The following is a 10,055-nucleotide window of genomic DNA, read 5'->3' on the forward strand; positions in this document are numbered from 1 at the left end:
CGTACCCCCTCCCCGCCCCAGGGTGAGTCATCCCGGTCCTGGCCCGGTGCCGGGGATCAGGGCCATCGGGTGCCATCGGGCTCCACCCCACCGCGCATTGTGACCTCGGCAGGACTCCGCCCCTCTCCGGGCCTCAGTTTCCCGCCGCATAAGTTCAAGAGAAGCATGGGCCTGACCCGTTTGTTGGGGGGTGGGGAGCGCGGGAGGCCCCCGCGGGGCTCCCCCCGCCCCAGGCGCGGCCCGCGGTCCCCGCCGGGCCCGGCCACGTCCGCTACCCACGAGGCCGCCATAAAAGGCAAGCGGCCGCAGGTCGCGCAGCCAAACTTAGTCATCCGGCCCGCGGGCCGCCGGGCTGCGCGTAGCAGCTTCCTCCCCGAACTTCCCGTTTTCCAAGGGGCCCGGGGAGGGGGCCGAGGTGCGGCTGGGCCTTTCGAAACGCCTCGGCTCCCAGCAACTGGGGGCTTGGCCAGGGGGCGTCCCCGGCGGGCGCGTTCATGCCGGAGCTGCGAGTCCGCGCGGCGCCTCCAGGAGACGCCTGCCAGGAAGCCCCAGGCCTCTGCCCGGGGAAATCTCAGCCGGCGGCCAGAAGCCATCTGTGCAATGTGAGAGCGTCGGGCCGAAACCACCCTGACAGCGGCCCTGGAGCAGGGATCTGTCGGGGGTATGGGACAGCATGCAGCGCAAAGTAAGGAAGCGCTCGCTGGTGCTGCGCGGCCCGGGCCGGCGGGGAGCGCATGAACCCCAGGGATACCCCTCTTGCTGTCCGCTTTGCGCTACATTTAGAGCCAAAGCTAACTGCAGTGTGGTGAGGGCGGTCAGGACGGTGGCTGTCCAGAGTGAGGGGCAGGTCCTGCTTGGCTTGGAGACAGAGGCAGGAGCCTTCCCAGAATGGATGGGCTCCCCTCACCCTGACATCTAGGGTGGTGGCCCTAGGGCTGCACAGTCAAGGTTGGTGACCTCGACTATGCGGAAATTATAGCCCAATACAGACTGTAAAAAAAAAAAAAGGAATGCACACACGGGACACTCCCATGGGTTGTTTAGGGTTGTCTACAAAGGTACACAGGTCATAGGGACATAGGAGGGAGTCAGTGTTACAGCTTCAGTGTAGAGGTGCGAGGGGACGCAGGAGACCCATGGAAGGGGACATGCCCACTGATGCTGGTTTCCTCTATTCCTTTCAGAAAACAAAGCTGAAGGAAATGCTGTAAGATGATGACTAGGTCTGGGAGTACATTATCTTCCTCTCTGTCCTTTTCTACCTATTTGAAATATTGCACACTTTTTACGATGAAAGCCGGGGGAGGGGGAGCACAATGGCTGGGAATTCGACACAGTGGTCAACTTCTTCGACCCTCTGTTTCTTCTTCTGTACAATGGGGCCATCAGTAATCCCTTTGGGGAAGATTTATTGAGAATTCTATGCAGTGATGTATGCCCAGTACTGAGTGTGAGCCCTAGGTATGCTGTAGGTGCTCGACAAGGCCGTCTGTATGGGGTTCCCCTTTTCCTGAGCCGCCCCTGGGAGAAGGGAGGATTTGCTAGGTTGGGGGGCCAGAGTGAGAAGGTCTTCAGCCCACAGTTCCATTAGGCCAATGGCCTAGCATGGCCTGGCTGGGAAGGCTTGTGTTTCTGACTAATGGGGCCAGCCAACCCCATGCCTTGCCTGTCCCATCCTGTCCTGATTGTCCTGTCCCCGGGGCCAGGGTCACTCTGGGTGAGGCTCAGGGCCAGAGTCCCAGCAGGACACAGTCCGGCAGGTCACCTGGCCTCAGATTCCAGGAGGCCGGATCCTCAGGAAGCCTCTGTGGGTGGCGAGGACACACAGGTATGGGGAGGTGCCAGCCGGTTGGTCAGCCCTGTTGGGGACACAGAGTCCAGAGAGCCCCGGAGGGCTGTGGGCCACCCAGCGCAGCAGGAAGGAAGGGAGGAGGGGTTAAGAAAGGGCGTCCGGGAAAGGAGAGGGAAGAGAAAAGAGAAAGCAAAAGGACGGTAGCCTGCTTCTCCTCCACTTTTTTTTTTTTTTTTAAGATTTTATTTATTTATTTGTCAGAGAGAGAGTGAGCAAGAGCGAGCACAGGCAGACAGAGTGGAAGGCAGAGTCAGAGGGAGAAGCAGGCTCCCTGCGGAGGGCAAGGAGCCCGATGTGGGACTCGATCCCAGGGCGCTGGGATCATGACCTGAGCCGAAGGCAGCTGCTTAACCAACTGAGCCACCCAGGCGCCCCACTTTTTTTTTTTTAAAGATTTTATTTATTTATTTGACAGAGAGATCACAAGTAGACAGAGAGGCAAGCAGAGAGAGAGAGGAGGAAGCAGGCTCTCTGCTGAGCACAGACCCCGATGCGGGACTCGATCCCAGGACCTGAGATCATGACCTGAGCTGAAGGCAGAGGCTTAACCCACTGAGCCACCCAGGTGCCCCTTCCTCCACTATTTTTGAACTCCCATATGTGGGCACTGCATCTGGGCTCTCTGCTGAAAGCCTCCCATGATCCTCCTGGGGGTTGGAGGACCCCCTCCCCCCACAAGGCAGCAAGGTTACATGACTAGGCCAAGGTGACTTGGCTGAGAGGGGCAGGGTCTGGGGAGTGTGAGCAAGAGACATTGAGATTGTGAGGCCAGGGGGCAACAGAGCCCAGGGTAGGAGCTGTGAAGCAGCTCCAGTGAGGGGGAGCCCTTGAGAGTGAGGGAGGAGGGGTGGAGGGCTGACAGGGCTCAGGGCAGGGCTGAGGCAGGACCGGGGCAGGACTGGCTGGAAGACATGCCTCTTGGGTGCCCTCTAGCGGGGACATTCTCCCTGGCTAGGCGGCTCTGTGTGTCCGTATTCCAAGAGTTAGGAAATGACTAGATTCTCCCCGTGGGGGACGTGGCCCACAATAGGTACCCCTTCATAGCACCCCATTTTCAACCCTCCCTCACCTCCTCAGGCTCTGCCTCACCCCAGGCACAGAGGAGGCCGTGGGAAAGCATCAAGCAGGAGGAGCGCCCTTAGCTGCCCCGGGACCCAGCCGTCACCCACCCACCAAGAGGTCTGGTGGCAGTTTCCCAGCGACCCTACTGGGGGAGACATTTCTCTCCTCCTTTTTATTTTTATTTTTATTTTTATTTTTATTTTTTAAAAAGATTTTATTTATTTATTTGACAGACGGAGATCACAAGTAGGCAGGGGGGGGGGGGAGCAGGCTCCCCACTGAGCAACCAGCCCGATGCGGGGCTTGATCCCAGGATCCTGGGATCCTGACCCAAGCTGAAGGCGGAGGCTTAACCCCCTCAGCCACCCAGGCGCCCCTCTCTTCTCCTTTTTAGATGAGAAATCTGAGGTCTAGAGGGTACACAGGCACCCCTTCCCTGATGCACACAGTGGCACTGGGGGGCTGGGCACCCTGAGTCTGCACTCTAGCTGAATGCACTTGACCCTGAGTGTCTGGGCATGGCAGCCTCTGGGGCTGGCTGAGGAATCGAACCTTCCCTGCTGAAGACCCCGTAACACCCTCGTCTGAAGGGACCCTCTTGCAGACACCAACAATTTGCCAGGTCTATAGACTGAAGTTTCAACCAACCCATCTGTGGCCTACATTCAGTGAGGCAGACAGGCCAGAACTTTCACGGGATAAGTGGGAGAAAGAGGCCAACGGAAGTGACTTACCATGGTAACCTGCACACCTTCGAGAAACATATTGGTGGGGCAGCAGCCTCATCCCTGTGCGACTGCCTTCTGTGGCTGGGTGGCAGGGGTGGTATTCTACTGGGATGGACTCTGATATCAGGGGGCTGGTGGAACCCGGAATGGTAGAGGCTGAGTGGAGACATTTTTTTTAGATTTTATTTATTCATTTGATATAAAGAGAGATTGCAAGTAGGCAGAGCAGCAGGCAGAGAGAGAAGAGGGGGAAGCAGGCTCCCTGCTAAGCAGAGAGTCACAGGCAGGGCTCGATCCCAGGACCCTGAGATCATGACCCGAGCCAAAGGCAGAGGCTTAACCCACTGAGCCACTCAGGCACCCCTGAGTGGAGACTCTTAGGGCTAAGAGGCCAGGTGGAAGAGGGAACACAAGCAGGGACAGAGGGAGAGGGAGAAGCACACTCCCCACGGAGCAGGGAGCCAGATGTGGGGCTAAATCCCACGACCTTGGGATCATGACCTGAGCCAAAGGCAGATGCTTAACCACTGAACCACAGTTTTTTACAGGAATTTTTGATAGAGGCTAATCATGAGGCTCCTAGGATTGAAGCAGCTGATTTCTACTACAGTGTCGCTCGAACAGTATAACGGGAAAACTCGAGGTCTCATGGACAGAAACCTGTCCAGAGCCCACACAGTCTAGAGTTTCTAGGCTTGAGATATGTTATTTAATGCATGAAGAAAGAAATGCATATATTGGTTACTGGGCCACACATTTGTGCTTTCAACTTGCTGACAGTTGTGGTCATAAAATCCTCTTTGTAATTCTATGTATTTTATTTTACAAATTTAAAAGCATCATTCCTGGGGCGCCTGGCTGGGGGTTGGGGGGTGCACAGTCGATTAAGCATCTGACTTTTGGTTTTGGCTTAGGTCGCTGAGATCCAGCCGGGAGTGGAGTCGGGCTCCACGCTCAGTGGGGAATCTGCTTGAGACCCTCTCACTCTCTCTAAAATAAATAAATAACTTAAAAAAAAATGTGCATCATTCTGACCAAGTGTTCATGATGAATGGATAAACAACAGGTACATACAATGAGATATAATTCTACTTTTAAATTTTTTTTAAAGATTTTATTTATTTATTTGACAGAGATCACAGGAGGCAGAGAGGCAGGCAGAGAGAGAGGGGGAAGCAGGCTCCCCGCTAAACAGAGAGCGCGATGCGAGACTCGATCCCAGGACTCTGGGATCATGACCTGAGCTGAAGGTCAGAGGCTTTAACCTACTGAGCCACTCAGGTGCTCCATAATCCTACTCTTAAAGGGAAGGGGATTCTGACCCATGTTAGGACATGGATGGACCTTGAGGACATAATGCTGGTGAGTAAGCCGGCGACAAAAGGACCCATACCGTATGATCGGGCGGGTCAAGTCAAACTGGGAAACAGAAAGTGTAAGGGTGATTACCATAGGGTTTAGGGTAAAGGAAAGTTTAAAGGGTAGAGAGTTTCAAATTTGCAGAGAGAAGTTTCTGGAGTGCTGTTTCACAACGGAGTATTTCTGACTAAACTCCACAGTTAAAATTGTTTAAGATGGGAAATGTTATGTTATGCTATTTTACCACAATTTTAAAAAGGCGGGATGCAATAAAACAACTTAAAGCCTTCAACGTTTTTTAAAAAAGCATGATTCTGACAGGGGTCCCTATGTTGTTACCCTCAAATGCTAAAGACCACCACAAGGTCCCCGGCACCCAAAAGGTTAAGAGTCCCGGCGTCTCCTATTGGCCGAACCTAGCAGGAATTCTGGGGGCGACCAGGGATTCTGGGAAGCGTAGTTTGCAGCCCCCAGAGCCTCGCGCTGATGGGTGGGTTTGGGGCCGGGAGACAATGGCTGCAAGACCGGCATCCGGTCTGGCGGGGAATTCTCAGGATGCAAGCTCAGCGCGCCTGTGCCTACGCTGCGCACGGGCAGCCTCACACACAGTTGCACGGCCGCGCACACCTGTCCCCTTGCACCATGCAGCATGTGGCGCTCCCCATTAGCAGTTTGCATCTTTTCCAATCTTAACTGCTCATCCAAGGATCTGCGGGTCAGGCTGGCAACTGCCCTCTTGCTCTCCTCTGACACATCCCCGCTGGAGCACAGACTTTGGCAGTGACCGTGGGAAGGATGTGCAGGCTACAGGTGACTGAGGGAGGAGCGTGCCAGTCAGAGGGCCCAAGCTTGTGCAAAGGCCCTAAGGCAGGAGCCTGCGTGGTCACTAGGGTGGGTGGGGGAGAACGGCAAGGGAGACATAGGGTTGGCCTCGATGGCCACGATGAGGTCTTCAGAAAAGACAGGGACCGGGTTTTCCAGGTGAGCGCTGGAGCGCTGCCTATAGGGAATCGAATAACACTGACTGTTCCCTCTGGGTCTGCCGCGGAAGCCTCGGAAGTGACTCAGCAGAATTCCTGGGAACTGGGGGCGGGTGTGAGGGATGCTCCAGAGGGGCTGGGGAGGGGCGGTGCCCGTGCGGAGGCCCTACCTCCAAGCTCTGGCGGCCCACGAAGCACACCCGCCCACTGGCTGCAGGCTACCTAAGGCCCCATCCCCAGGAGGGATTGGTGGTGGGATGTAGCCTGAGGATTTAGAGAAGAAGGAGGGAGCATCCTCCTGGCACCATCCCTGAGCCTGGGCTTGGCTGTCGGTGGGGCCGACTGAAAGGAACTGGCGTGGGTCGGGGGCTGGCTGTTGGTAGTTCCTAGACCCAGGCCTTTGGAAAGGAGCTGGGTGGGCAGAGTTGGCCCGGTCTGAACTCCCTGCTGACTCAGCCGGGTCAAGCTCTCTTGGGAACGAACTCCCTTCCTCTATATAAAGCGAATTGTTCAATAAACAGGCCTGCAAGGATAATCATAAATTTCCTGGTGGCACATTGGGCGTGCGTGTGTGTGTGTGTGTGTGCGCGCGCGCGCGCGCGCGCGTGCGCAACGCCCCCATACACATCCAGGCTGGAACAGGTTTGAGTGTACCAGGGCAGCGGAACCAATATGCTAAGAACCGAGCCTCAGTTTTCCAATGAATAAAGTGGGTATAGGGACGCCTGGGTGGCTCAGTTGGTTGGACGACTGCCTTCAGCTCAGGTCATGATCCTGGAGTCCCGGGATCGAGTCCCGCATCGGACTCCCAGCTCCTTGGGGAGTCTGCTTCTCTCTCTGACCTTCTCCTCGTTCATGCTCTCTCTCACTGTCTCTCTCTCAAGTAAATAAATAAAATCTTTTTTTTTTTTTTTAAAGATTTTATTTATTTATTTGACAGAGAGAAATCACAAGTAGTCGGAGAGGCAGGCAGAGAGAGAGAGGGAAGCAGGCTCCCTGCTGAGCAGAGAGCCCAATGCGGGACTCGATCCCAGGACCCTGAGATCATGACCCGAGCCGAAGGCAGTGGCCCAACCCACTGAGCCACCCAGGCGCCCCAATAAATAAAATCTTTAAAAATATATATATATATCTAAAAAAAATACAAAATAAAAAATAAAGTGGGTATAAGGACCCCAAGAATGAGCCTTGCTGGAGTTAGTGGCAAGTGGCGCGCTGCCCATCTAATTCCCCTAATTCACGGCAAGAGCACACTCAGGCTCTTGCAACCAGGAGCAGGTGGCCTGAGAATGCGAATTAATAACTGCATGTCCCAGCTCCCAACATGCCTGCTTAGAGAAGCTGTCCACGACTACCAAGACAAAAGATACAGCGTGCTTCCTCCTAGGCGCGGGAGAGGAGGGGAACCCTACCCAAGACTCCGCAGCCCTCAGGGACCCTGCGTGGTCTCTACCTCCGGATGGGGCTGCGGAGCTCCTGACGGCCGCCAGGTGGCGCGGGAGACGCGCCTGCTTCGCCAAGCTGGGCGGGGCTGGACCCGTCCTGGAGTAGGGGCTCCTCCGGAAGTCTTTGCCTCAAATCTATTTAGAAGCCCTTTGTACAAAAAAAAGAAAAAAAATGCGCTCAAATATGAGTCAATATAGGTTTAATAACCGCCGGTCATTATATATTTCTGTGGTCAAATTATAACTGAACTCGCCTTCTCCGTCCTAGCCTGAGGCCTAGGGACCCCAGCATCCCTCTGAGTTGGGGGTCTAGAGCAGGGGCCTGCGGACAGTGTCCTGGCTGGGTTAGAGGAGAGAGAACTGGGTGGGGTGCTTCTCAGGCAGGGAGGGTTAAGCCAGGCTTTAAAAGTGGGTAGAATTTGGGGAATGGGGGAGGGGATTCTAAAAGCTGGGAAGTTGGGGCACCTGGGTGGCTCAGTGGGTTAAAGCCTCTGCCTTCTGCAGGTCGTGATCCCAGGACCCTGGGATCCAGCTGCATCTGGCCCTCTGCTCGGCAGGGAGCCTGCTTCCACCCCCCCAGCCCCTGCCTGCCTCTCAGTCTACTTGTGATCTCTGTCTGTCAAATAAATAAATAAAATGTTTAAAAGCTGGGAAGTAGAATAGGTTCCAACAAGTGGAGTGGGTCACTCAGGTGGGCAAGAGGATGGCATCTGGCAAGTGTGTGGGGCTGTGATGCCCAGCTTGGGAGTGGCCACACTTTGTCCCAGAGTGGTTTCAGGGACACTGACAAATATGGAGGCCACCATGGGCTGTGCTGGGCCCTGGGTATACAATGGGCCTGCCTGTTTTCTCCCAACATAACACCATCCATCGCTCCCCAGGGCTCCTGAGAAGAAACTGGAGGCCTCAGCCTGAACCTGCCAGCCAATGGCAGCTCTAAGTCGCATGGGTCAGAATGGACTGGACCGTGACGGACCTGGAAGCATGGCAGGTCGGGGTGGGGGGGCTGGGGAATATTCGGGGAGACCCAGGTCTTGACCCCCTTCCAGCCCGGACCTGATGCAGGTCGGGGGGAGGAAGGGCCCTGGGCTGGGAGATAGGTCTCAAAGTATCATTTCCAAAAAGCTAAGGTCGGGACATGTGGCTTGTTCAGTCAGTAGAGCATGAGACTCTTGATCTTGGGGTCGGGAGTTTAAATCCCATGACGGTGGTGGAGATTAAATTAAAAAATTAAAAAAAAAAATTGTCAGGGAACCTGGGTGACTCAATCGGTTGAGCGTCTGCCTTCGGCTCAGGTCATGATCCTGGAGTCCCAGGATGGAGCCTGCATCAGGCTCTCTTTTCAGCTGGGGGCCTGCTTCTCCCTCTCCCTCTGCCTCCTGCTCCCTTTGCTTGTTCTCACTCTTGCTCTGTCAAATAAATAAATAAAATCTTAAAATAAAATAAAATCTTTAAAGAAAAGCTAAACTCATGACTCTTATACAGTTAGACAAGGAGCATTTGTCAAAGATGTAATTCAACTTATTAATTAACAAGGGAGCACTAAGATAGTAAATTGATGCAAAGAACATTTGAGGAACTGTATTTTTCACTTTCTCCTACCCCCCTAAGAAATTGGCATTTATACAATTCATTTAAAAATGCTGGGATGAGGGGCACCTGGGTGGCTCAGTTGGTTAAGCTGCTGCCTTCAGCTCAGGTCATGATCCCAGGGTCCTGGGATCGAGTCCCACATTGGGCTGTCTGCTCAGCAAAGAGCTTCTCTCTCTGCCTCTGCCTGCCGCTCTGCCTGCTTGTGTTCTCCCCCCTCACTCTGATAAATAAATAAATAAATAAATAAATAAAATCTTTTAAAAAAAATGCTGGGCGCCTGGGTGGCTCAGTGGGTTTAAGAATCTGCCTTCGGCTTAGGTCATGATTTTAGGGCCCTGGGATCGAGTTCTGCATCTCCCTCTCCTTGCTTCTCCCTCTGCCCCTCCCCCCTTGTTCTCAAATGAATAAATAAAATATTTATTTAAAAAATACTGGGATAGGGGCACTTGGGTGGCTCAGTGGGTTAAGCCTCTGCCTTTGGCTCGGGTCATGATCTCAGGGTCCTGGGATCAAGCCCCGCATCAGGCTCTTTGCTCAGCAGGGAGCCTGCGTCCCCTCTCTCTCTGCCTGCCTCTCTGCCTACTTGTGATCTCTCTCTCTCTCTCTGTCAAATAAATAAATAAAATATTTTTTTAAAAATACTAGGATAAGATTCCTAATTCGATACAAAACAAAACCTGACTAATGTCCTTTGGGGCAATCAAGAGTAACCTTTGAAATACGAATAGCATGTAATTTCACTGACATGTGGAATTTAGAAAACAACACAGGACCAAACAAGAGAACAAGTAGACTCTTAAATACAGAGAACAAACTGGTGATTACCAGAGGGGAGGTGGTGGGGGGTGGGCCATGGATGAAATAGGCGAAGGGGATTAAGAGATAACAAACTTTGGGCGCCTGGGTGGCTCAGTGGTTAAGCTGCTGCCTTCAGCTCAGGTCATGATCTCGGGGTCCTGGGATCGAGTCCCGCATCGGGCTCTCTGCTCAGCAGGGAGCCTGCTTCCTCCTCTCTCTCTCTCTGCCTGCCTCTCTC

The 10,055-nt window shown here is 53.9% G+C and overlaps 1 long non-coding RNA gene across 3 annotated transcripts in view; it reads left to right on the forward strand.

Moving 5' to 3' along the window:
• Nucleotides 1-390: 390 nt before the first annotated feature.
• LOC132027141 (uncharacterized) overlaps nucleotides 391-10,055 on the forward strand; it is a 12,094-nt gene continuing 2,429 nt past the window's right edge. The window contains exons 1-2 of one of the 3 annotated variants that reach the window (XR_009407060.1): nucleotides 1,700-1,828; nucleotides 8,308-8,417. This is a non-coding gene — a long non-coding RNA (uncharacterized LOC132027141). Of the gene's footprint in view, nucleotides 686-1,699; nucleotides 1,829-5,477; nucleotides 5,812-8,307; nucleotides 8,418-10,055 lie in introns of those variants that run through there. The other 2 variants (XR_009407061.1, XR_009407059.1) reach the window with 2 other exon arrangements.

This window comes from Mustela nigripes, chromosome 11 (genome assembly GCF_022355385.1).
Source record: "Mustela nigripes isolate SB6536 chromosome 11, MUSNIG.SB6536, whole genome shotgun sequence".
Taxonomy (NCBI): domain Eukaryota; kingdom Metazoa; phylum Chordata; class Mammalia; order Carnivora; family Mustelidae; genus Mustela; species Mustela nigripes.